This window comes from Cyprinus carpio, chromosome B4 (genome assembly GCF_018340385.1).
Source record: "Cyprinus carpio isolate SPL01 chromosome B4, ASM1834038v1, whole genome shotgun sequence".
NCBI lineage: Eukaryota > Metazoa > Chordata > Actinopteri > Cypriniformes > Cyprinidae > Cyprinus > Cyprinus carpio.
The window spans coordinates 13,188,565-13,199,611 of record NC_056600.1 but is presented as its reverse complement, the minus strand read 5'-3'; the positions used below and the strand labels follow the sequence as shown (position 1 = coordinate 13,199,611).

At 37.8% G+C, this 11,047-nt stretch overlaps 1 protein-coding gene across 4 annotated transcripts in view; it reads left to right on the top strand.

The window, feature by feature from the left end:
* Positions 1-1,393: 1,393 nt before the first annotated feature.
* The window catches only part of sox5 (SRY-box transcription factor 5), a 205,180-nt gene continuing 195,526 nt past the window's right edge, over positions 1,394-11,047 (top strand). For all 4 annotated transcript variants that reach the window (XM_042722035.1, XM_042722033.1, XM_042722034.1 and 1 more), the window contains exons 1-2: positions 1,394-1,702; positions 1,818-1,947. The gene's annotated coding sequence lies outside the window, so the exon portion shown is untranslated. The remainder of the gene's footprint in view (positions 1,703-1,817; positions 1,948-11,047) is intronic.

Below are 11,047 nucleotides of genomic sequence, written 5' to 3'. Positions count from 1 at the left end.
TGCTCTGAACTAATATGCCTAGAAGCAGCCTCATTCTTGTTTTGTGAAGCCCACAACATAACGAAAATACCTCAGTTATGCTAGCTTTCTTTTTTAAACCTTGACTTTCCTGATCGTCTAACAACACTGAACAATAACATCAATGCCTTTTCAGCTGGCACATGTTAACCAGTCGTTTGTCTGTTTTCATATGACAAACGTCAGGGGAAGTTTTAAATGACAATATTGGCCTTAAATTTGCAAGAAAATAGTCCACGCACAATAAACGTTTATCCAAATTTAAAATCTACTTCATTACATGCTAAACTGTTCAGGGTTCAAGTTCACTGTTGCTAGAACTTGAGGGTGATTGAGTTGTTTTCAAAGTGGGTCTCTCGATTGCACCAAAAGTCTGTATTATAATTGAACAAGAGTTATAATTGCCTGACAAAAAAGTCGTAACTGTCTGATATATATTTACTTAGCCTATAATATGTATTTATTACTAAATGCGTGAAAAGCCTATTCACACCTTTGCTGCTTATAACTGCGCACGCGCACGTGAGGCGCCAGCTAAACTTCTGCCAAAACATGAGAACTTAATTCAAACAGCGTCTAATTGACACACTCAGGTAAGCAGTTCCAGGTAGTTAAAAGTCAGCCACAAAGGGCGAAACACACACACACACACAAAAAAGGGTTACACAAAGGGCGAAACACACAATATATATATATATATATATATATATATATATACATATATATATATATATATCACACACACACACACACACACATATACATTGAGCTCCATGAAATGTAATGTTTCACTCTAATATTAAATTGCATTAAATGCTGACCTTATTAAATAATCCATGGATGTTTGTTTGGATAGATGAAATCAAATCGGTAGCAAATTTCATTTTAGGAATCAAACGCGCAGATTTGTCTCCAACTTCATGGCTAATTCTGAAAATAACTAGCTATTGTGATTTGATTTCTTTTAAATGAAGCCCGTATAGCTTACTATTAAATAAATTCGCAATAATTATTAATATGAAAACTTTAATATTTATATCAACAAATTTTAAGTACAGCTGAAAACATTTGCCTACACAAGCGTGTTTTGTAATAGAGATGCCCCGGCACGTGACTTGACAGGTGAATTAAAATAAACAGAGCGCGTGAGGGAAACTGCTACTGCACGACGCGAGTGATGAACACCTGTGCGCATCCCTGCGCCACCGGCACGCAGGTATAAAGCATAAAGCCAGTGTCGCTCGCGAGGAAAGATGACATGATGGTTATTGGCATTTTTAAAGCGCTCGCCCTGCGAATGCACCTTAAAACAAGGCACCCGGAGGGGCTCGCGCTGATTCGACCCCAGTAAAGGGGTTCAAGAGCGGCTGAGGACAACTGTGAATTAATAAAATGTTTCAAAACTGACCTAAACGCTCACTTTAGACATCCCAAATGCAGTCTTTGAGTACGGGATATGACTTACAGCCTGCGTTTAGACGGGAATATTGGCCATTACCTGAACGAGAAACTCTATTCTAAAACTCGTGAAGTACAAACGATGTGTCGCGATGCGCCTCAGGTAGAGCGCGCGCACATTAACTGCTTTAAATTGCATGAAGCGCTTTAGCCAAGCCCAGTGTGTTAGATTTAAATGGTCCAGTTTTGACACATTTGCTTTGCTCAACCGAGTATCGGCGCTAAGGTAACCACTCTTGGCTCAGAGCCTGCTGTTTAGAACACGAAACAAATTGACTTCTCCTCCCCCAAGTCTTTGCCTTTTGTAATTTGCTCTGGCGTTGTTGTTTGTGTGTGACCAGCCCTGGGATTTCACCTCGTCCTTGAGAGACCAGCGCAAATCAACCCAAATAAAACATCCCGACCCTGTTCACCTCTCCCGGAGGGTCGTTTTCCTTCGCGACACGTGGACGAAGCCGTACACAGCATTAGGTGAGTGGATTGAGACAGTATTGAACTTTAACTTGTGATATGTGCGTGTGTTTTCGTGTTCGGTATGAGCGCGCGCGGAGCCGCTGCTCGCGTGACTGCCTGTTGTTGAGCGGCGTTAACGGGAAGGAGCTCCGCAATCTCTACCTCTCTCTCAGCCCGCTCTTGCGATCTTTCCCTTTCCATAGTCATAGTAATCCAGCTGGGATTAGAGCGCTTTTCCCTCCAATCATCAGCAACTCGATCATTCCTGCTTCAAACCGCAGCATATTTCAATCCAAATCATATCAGAATCACCATTCTCATCAGCTCAGAATTGATTATTTTTTCATTTAGCTACTGGGCGTATGTCCACACATGCATTTATTAACATAATATATTTGATGCCCCCCCAACCCAGGTCAGATTAGTCACTTTGAAGAGTTAGTGAAATATGTTTTCTGCAAGCCCACAGGCTATTCATTGTTTTGGAAACAACATAAAGTAGATTAAACACAAAAATAATCTAAAATAATAATACATTTATAATGTTGTAATTCTAAAATATAGTTATAGGACTTTTAACTTTATCGCTCTGTTGAAAAATGAAACTACTAGAAGACAGATGTGCAGTGGTCAGTAGATCTTATGATTTTAGTGGTAAACAAAGTGGCTTGGTTTATGTGTCTTTGTAGTGAATTTCTGACATTTTGAAAAATAAGTGAAAATGTGTATTCTGTTAGGAAAACGATTATGTCCGCAAATGCATCTCTGAATTGTGGGTTTGTAAATCACTTAATAATAATTTGGGGAAACATAATTTGAACATAAAAGGCTCTATGACATTTAAATGAGACATGAATATTATTTGACTTATAAAATAAAACTTCTCTCGAAACAGGACTTTGAGATGTATATGCTCAAATTAAGTTACACCCACCATCATTTTATAATTTTAGGGATGTCCTGTACAATCTGTCGTTCTATGTACAGTTTTTTTGCACTCACAAATTTGACTTGCACAGAAAACTTATGATTTTTAAATATTTCAATGGCTTTTAATGGTGTAAAACAGATCGCAGTGAACCCCATAAAATCCAGCTGTTGAGTTCACACATTAATCTAATGAAAAATTAACGCTGGCTCTGTATGGATAGGAGAGAAGTAATTTGCTCAAGTAAGTCATATATTACTGTGTTGGCTCTAATGCGTTGGTGATTGATTTTAGTGTTCACAAATTCATAAACGTTGTGATAAAGTAGTCAGATAATCAACTGGTGTGATTTCTATAATTTATTATAGGAATGAAATGTAATGTAATAGGAAGACAAGGGCTCAACAATCAAAAGGGAAAAAAGTTCCTATGAATTCTGATGGAAATCTACAATGATTTTTGTTGTTTTGTCATTGAATTAAACTTTTCTTTTTAGTGGAGTCATGTTGAATGCACCGAGGCTGTTCCCTTTTTGGCAAACGTTTATTAACACTTTACTTGGAGTGAGTTTTGGCTATTACCCACAAAGCCTTGCCTCATAATTCTGTCATAATTTGCATAATGAGTCTTTTTTCCCCTCATTTTTCTCCTTTCACAGGCACTTATTAAGAGTCTCTTTTAAGAGAGAATTTGTGTTTCTTCATTCAAAACCCACTGACTTTATTCTGAATGAATTCCTCTCTGATAAGTACATAACCAGACATTAGATCTTGGATGTTGCTGTTTTTAATATCAGAACTCAACAGAAACTCCCATTGAAAAAAAAAAACACTCGTTGAAAATGCCATAAGAGTTATTTTAGGCCGTGTTAGTCGCAGAGTTTCTCCATATCTCCACACAGAATCAGGGATTGGTTTCCGATTGCAGGGAGGGAGAGAAAAATCACTGTGCATTCTCTCTCTCTCTCTCTCTCTCTCTCTCTCTTTCTCTCTCTCTCTCTCTCTCGCTCGCTCTCTCTCATTTACTCCCATCATTCAGACTGATAAATTCACATTGCTCTTCAGATTATCACTTAACCGGTTTTGTGAATACATCACTTTGGCACGACAGTATTATAGGCCAGGTATAGTCCTTGTCCCTAAGGCCACATCTGAACTGACACTCAAAATAAATCATGACTGTTTGACTGAGTGTAACTTAATAATGAAAAGGAAAGCAGACAAAACAAGAAAAGGTTTTGAGTGCTAACCCTAACCCTAGGGGGAATTTCTACAAGCCAGAACTTAATTTTCAGTTTTTTTTTTTCAATCACTTATCCTCATTTAGTTTAAAAAATTTTTTTTCAGATGTGAAACTCAAAAAGAGAAGTTTTGAATAATGTGCCAGCTGCTCTTTTCTTCTCCATTATAATGAACAGGGATGGAAAACTTGATTGACTGTTTGATTGCTGCGATTGCATCTTTTGCAGTGTCTTACAAACTCGTGTCATTTTAAAAAGCATGACCCTCAGGTTACAAAAGAAGTTCAACTTTTAGAAAAACCAGAATCTATACTTTTTCTTTTTATTTAATTTAAATGTGTGAATAACCCATAAAAGTTACTAATTTTCTGAAGTTATTTGATGGTGAAAAATATGTCCTTTTGTATCCGATAGATTCAGAATGACATGAGGATGAGTTAATGATGTCAGAATTTTTGTTTTGGGATGAACTGTCCATTTAAATGTATGTTGACCCTTAGGAACACAAGAATAGATCAGAATCCTTTTCACCCACCGCATCTCCTCTGTTGTCCGTTTGAACTGTGTGTTGATCACAGGACAGGAAACTGTAAACAAATTCTTCAACATGTGGTGGCCTGCTAGAGCATACTTTTCCTTTTCCATTTCTCTCTCTCTTCAGCATGAGCAAAAAGCTTGCACTTCCTCCCACCTCTCTTACTCTGTTTCCCTCTCTAACCCACTCCAACAAGCCAGCAGGAAGATAGTGCTAGCAGATCTTGGACTACACTGAATAGCATTTGCCAAGACATATGAATTATAAGGCTAATGGGCTTAAAAGGCTTGTCTTAGCATTGTCTCTACTTAACCATGCAAAAGCTGGCTTATAGAACAGCAGAAATAGATTGGGAACCAAAATACCCCAATTTTGAGGTCAGGATTAGAATGGATGAAAGACACTAAGTTTCTTTACGAAACCATGAAATATTCAATTGTTGGCAAATTGAGAAATATCTTTCCCCGCTGCTCTCCTCTGGTGAGCCGTCTGCCAAGTGCATTGTGATTGTGTTTTGACATACAACTGATGTGATTCTTCTCATAACCACAGAATCTGGGACAGGTCGTCATTATCATGAGGGGTGGGGGAAAAAAACGCAGTGAGAACAAAGTAACTGAGTTTCTGGGCTCAGATTGTGCAGGCAGCCCAGCAGCGAAGCACTGGCCATGTGTTCGGGCCGTCGCTCTGGTGGCTTTGGGCCGGACATCCACACAGCTGCGTGTGACCCGTGATGCTCTCGCTCCCTGCCCCAGTTCGGGGCTCGCACGGGTCTCTGATTGGATGTGCGCACATCTGTGCCGTGTGCTTATTGGTTCTTAGCGCTTGCTGAACTCTTTCTAGTGGGGTCCAGTGTTTGAGTTTAGTTGGATGGGATCTGAGGATCATTCCTGGCAGTTCCAGCTGTGTAGCAGGTCAGCTGCTTGCCCCCCTCCCCTGCCCTCTCTCAGCACTTCTGAATAAATGAGCTATTCTGGGACATGCAAATATCCAGAAGGCTAGAGAAGTCTTTGGAATATGTTCAGTGAACGTTTTTTTGTTATGACGAGTTTGGGTCTCTTTCACTAACCTTGTGTGTGAACGGATTTGTGTGTTAACCTTGTGCAGATGTTTTAATTATTCATCAGTAAGTTTACACTTGTGTGTTTTTTCTTCTAAATTTAGGATAAACTGCGGGCCACAGTGAGTCAGTGGGTGTCACCCCTTTAATATATCTATCTGTGAAATGAAAATATGAATAATGTGCAGCAAAAGTTTACATTTATTTCAAGTTTATTATATTTTAAAATGTAATTTATTCCTGTAATGGCAAAGCTGAATTCTCAGCAGCCATTACTCAACTCTTCAGTGACTCATGATTAGACATGTGCCGGTATATCACGGTAATGAATATGCACGATATTGTTATTGTGGGCACTTCTAAATACCGTGAATAGTTATATATTACAAATCATTCAGAATTTGGAATGCATTTTAAGAATACTATTCCCATCAACTGGTCAAAATGCACAACAACGCTGTATGCTGCATGAATGACCGTGTGCCGCTCTGATGTAAACAAGCACGCATGAGAAGCACATGACCAAACACGTGAGAGACGCATTGAATGAAAGCACATTCACACTCTTGACAGCAGATGACTATAAACTGCAGAAAATGCAGCCCTTACCCCGGAAACCCCATAAATAAAGCAGCTGCCTATTTTCTAAAACATATTTAAATAATTTTAAATAGCCATTCAGATTTGTGTATTCGATATGGCGTTCATCACAGCGCCAAATACTTAAATATTTAGACTTAATAGGCTATTTATTTTCAACCATTTTTTTTTATTTTATTTTGATCTGGACTACAACATGCCCTAGATATTGTTTGAAAGTGTTTTGATTCTTCATTGTTCATTCACACTTTACATTAGGGCTTCATTAGTTATCATTAGTTAATTCATTAGTTAACATAAACTGGCAATGAAAAATTCCTCTGAACATTCATTAATCTTAGGTATTCCAATATTTAATAACACGTTGTTAAAATCGAAAGTTGCAACTGCGTTATTGAGCTAACATGAACTAAGACTTGTATTTTTAACAAAAATTTATAACTACTGTAGCAAATGTAGCTATTGCTCATTGTGAATGTTAATGCATTAACTAAGGTTAACTAATAAGGTCTTATTGTAAAGTGATATCTATTGGTCTTTCTAGTTCTTTTGCACTTTAATCTGTGTAAAACTTTTAACTTAATATATTTTTCTGTATTGCTTTATTGTATTTAAATGTTCAGTTATTTTTGTAAAAAAAAAAAAGTTATTTAACCTGTTATACTGTATCATAACCTTTTTTTTTTAAATAAATTGCAATACCAGGATAATACCGTATACCGTTATAAAAGCGTTAGCAATTAATCGCAACAGGAAAATTTGATACTGGCATATCCCTCCTCATGATATTGAAATAGAAATTGTATTATTATAAATGACTTTACTGTCACTTTTAACAGTGACAGTAAATTTAATGATGAATAAGTGTTAATTTTTGGAATTTTATCCAGTGGTCCAACTTATCCTTTTTGACACAGCTTAATTTGTAGTGCACAAAGTTGTGTCACTGGAGCACTTTCTTTCGCTGAAAGAAAAATCTCTTTGACTAGAGGACAAATTACAAAGTTGTTTAAAAGTACAAACCCGATTCCAAAAAAAGTTGGGACACTGTACAAATTGTGAATAAAAACAGAATGCAATGATGTGGAAGTTTCAAATTTCAATATTTTATTCAGAATACAACATAGATGACATATCAAATGTTTAAACTGAGAAAATGTATCATTTTAAGGGAAAAATAAGATGATTTTAAATTTCATGGCATCACACATCTCAAAAAAGTTGGGACAAGGCCATGTTTTACCACTGTGTGGCATCCCCTCTTCTTTTTATAACAATCTGCAAACGTCTGGGGACTGAGGAGGCAAGTTGTTCAAGTTTAGGAATAGGAATGTTGTCCCATTCTTGTCTAATACAGGCTTCTAGTTGCTGAAATGTCTTAGGTCTTCTTTGTCGCATCTTCCTCTTTATGATGCTCCAGATGTTTTCTATGGTGAAAGATCTGGACTGCAGGCTGGACATTTCAGTACCCGGATCCTTCTTCTACACAGCCATGATGCTGTAATTGATGCAGTATGTGGTCTGGCATTGTCATGTTGAAAAATACAAGGTCTTCCCTGAAAGAGAAGATGTCTGGTTGGGAGCATATGTTGTTCTAGAACTTGGATATACCTTTCAGCATTGATGGTGCCTTTCCAGATGTGTCAGCTGCCCATGCCACACGCACTCATGCAACCCCGTACCATCAGAGATGCAGGCTTCTGAACTGAGTGTTGATAACAACTTGGGTTGTCCTTGTCCTCTTTAGTCCGGATGACATGGCATCCCAGTTTTCCAAAAAGAACTTCAAATTTTGATTCGTCTGTCCACAGAACAATTTTCCACTGCCATAGTCCATTTTAAATGAGCCTTGGCCCAGAGAAAATGCCTGCGCTTCTGGATCATGTTTAGATATGGCTTCTTTTTTGACCTATAGATTTTTAGCCAGCAACGGCGAATGGCAAGGTGGATTGTGTTCACCGACAATGTTTTCTGGAAGTATTCCTGAGCCCATGTTGTGATTTCCATTACAGTAGCATTCCTGTATGTGATGCTGTGCCGTCTAAGGACCCGAAGATGAGGGCATCCAGTATGGTTTTCCGGCCTTGACCCTTAAGCACAGAGATTGTTCCAGATTCTCTGAATCTTTGAATGATATTATGCACTGTAGCTGATGATAACTTCAAACTCTTTGCCTATTTTTCTTTGAGAAACTCCTTTCTGATATTGCTCCACTATTTTTCGCCGCAGCATTGGGGGAATTGGTGATCCTCTGCCCATCTTGACTTCTGAGCGACACTGCCACTCTGAGAGGCTCTTTTTATTCCCAGTCATGTTGCCAATTGACCTAATAAGTTGCAAATTGGTCCTCCAGCTGTTCCTTATATGTACATTTAACTTTTCCGGCCTCTTATTGCTACTTGTCCCAACTTTTTTTGGAATGTGTAGCTCTCATGAAATCCAAAATGAGCCAATATTTGGCATGACATTTCAAAATGTCTCACTTTCAACATTTTATATGTTATCTATATTCTATTGTGAATAAAATATAAGTTTATGAGATTTGTAAATTATTCCATTCCGTACTTACTCACAATTTGTACAGTGTCCCAACTTTTTTGGAATCGGGTTTGTAATAATAATAGAATAATAGAATGATGGACTTCTGGTCGCCTTAGAAACATGAAATGTGTTAAGATGGATTTTTTTTGTATGTTATTATTAGAAACTTGAATAGGTAAGTGACCTTACAACAAATCTCACTAATTTAAGAGTAAAAAAAATGAGTAACAAAAAGTGTTTTTTTTGTTTTGTTTTTTTTGTTGCATGTGTGCGCATGTTTTGAATCCTGAAGAAAGTGTGAGAACTTTTTCTGCCCACATACTGTACTGTAAAAAACACTTACACGATTAACAATTACTAATGAATGACACCTACTTTCTCAGGAACTGCCGTTATGTTTTGTCATTTCTGTGAAATTATTTGAGGATATACATAATTTTCGACTACTTTTTTTTTTAGTGTGTTCATGTTTGTGTATTTATTTCAGATAATCCTATTAATCCTATAAATAACACAAAACAAATTATAGCTAGTTGGTTTAAATGTTGGTCTGATGTTCTTTTCCTGTCTAAGCGAACAGCCAGAATAACCGTAATGTGAACCAGACCTTGTGCAAGAGTGTTTATCACTTGATTGGTTATCAGTAGTAAACTCCAAGATCTATGTGAGTCTATCTGCTTCTGCTAAAATGTTTGCGGTAGACAGCGTTTGGTGACAGTGCTCCTCTATCACGCAGAAACACTTGAAAGGTCCTCTGTTGAAAGTGGATATGTCTGAGGCCTGGGTTGCCTTGACACTTTGATCAATCAAGAATAAATGAGAGGGCACGCTTCTATCACACTGAATAATAATGATGAGCATTTGTCGTTTGAAAGCTACAAGCAAGTGTTCCTGAATGCACATCAAGAGTTGATGCTCTTCATCTCAAAGGCAAGGAACATTTAAAAAATTTCACAAAGACTTAACTTAATTGATCTGTTCCTTTTTTTTTATTTCACCTCCGTTTTGTGGTGTCAGATTTGTGACATTTCGAGCGTACGCTTAAAAGAGTTTGCTGAATGCAGCTCATCTCATTGTGCCTTTTCAAAACTGATTGTTCTCGTGGTCTTGTGGGATTTCAAGGTTTCTGCGTTCCTCTAATCTCTGTCCTTAACCACCACACTTCGAGTCATCTTGCTGCATAACTCAACTATTTCGTTTAGGGAAATTAGTACGTTCCCGCCGACCCTGTCTTTCATCGTTTGCCGTGGTGCATATTTAAGTCCGTTCCTGGGCTTATTTTCCTAATTGGTGGCCTGTACTTGCTCAACACCGATTGCCTTTGATCATCTCAGATCATTACGTTTTACCTCATTAATTTGCTCAATGACCCTTTTTTTCCCCTCCCCTGTTGAGCCAAATTTAAGGGCCCATGTAAAAATTGGATTAATAATACATTTTATGAGCCAAGAGAAAAATCAGCTCCCTTTGTGGTCTCTCTCTCCATCTCCCTTGTCTTTCTTCTTACCCGCTGATTGTGTTTCCCTAGTGTGAAAGACACAAGCCAAACAATGCCTGATGAAAGGACACTCTCTGTGTTTGTTGCTGTTGACCTGAATCTAGTCTGAAAGGAAGCCACGGACAGGGCGGAGAGGAATGAAGATACAGGGAGGAACGGTATGGTGCTGTTTGCTACGTGTACTTGAGAAAGTTGCTGATTAGATCCCTAGTGCTGGTGGCGTCCATTGCTGTGATCATGTCGAGGGAGGATCTGTGTTCCCTGTGAGATGAAGACGCTTTGTGATCTGTCTGACCCTGCGCTCCGACCCTTCACTCCAGCTCTGTGTGGATATGTGTCTTAAATGGATGTGATGAGTTTATAGGCAACATCAAATACAATTTGACACAATTTACTTTCGTAACACATATTTTAGGTGTTATTGTACATGGTTTGTTTGTGCACTTTATCCTGAAATTGATTTCAAATTTCTAGCTGATAACCTGAGGCAATGGTTATTTGTATATAATGACTACTAACTGATTAACAAATAATATATAGAAAGAAGAAAAACTGTAATCAGCAAAAAGCAGCAATTATAAATCTGAAAAATTTATCTGAAAATATGCTGGTTTGGTGTTTGATACAATTCATATTATTAGCGAAGTTATAGGAACAGCATTTATCTGAAATAATTTTTTGTAACTGACTTTTCTGTTGCTTTTTATTAATTCAGT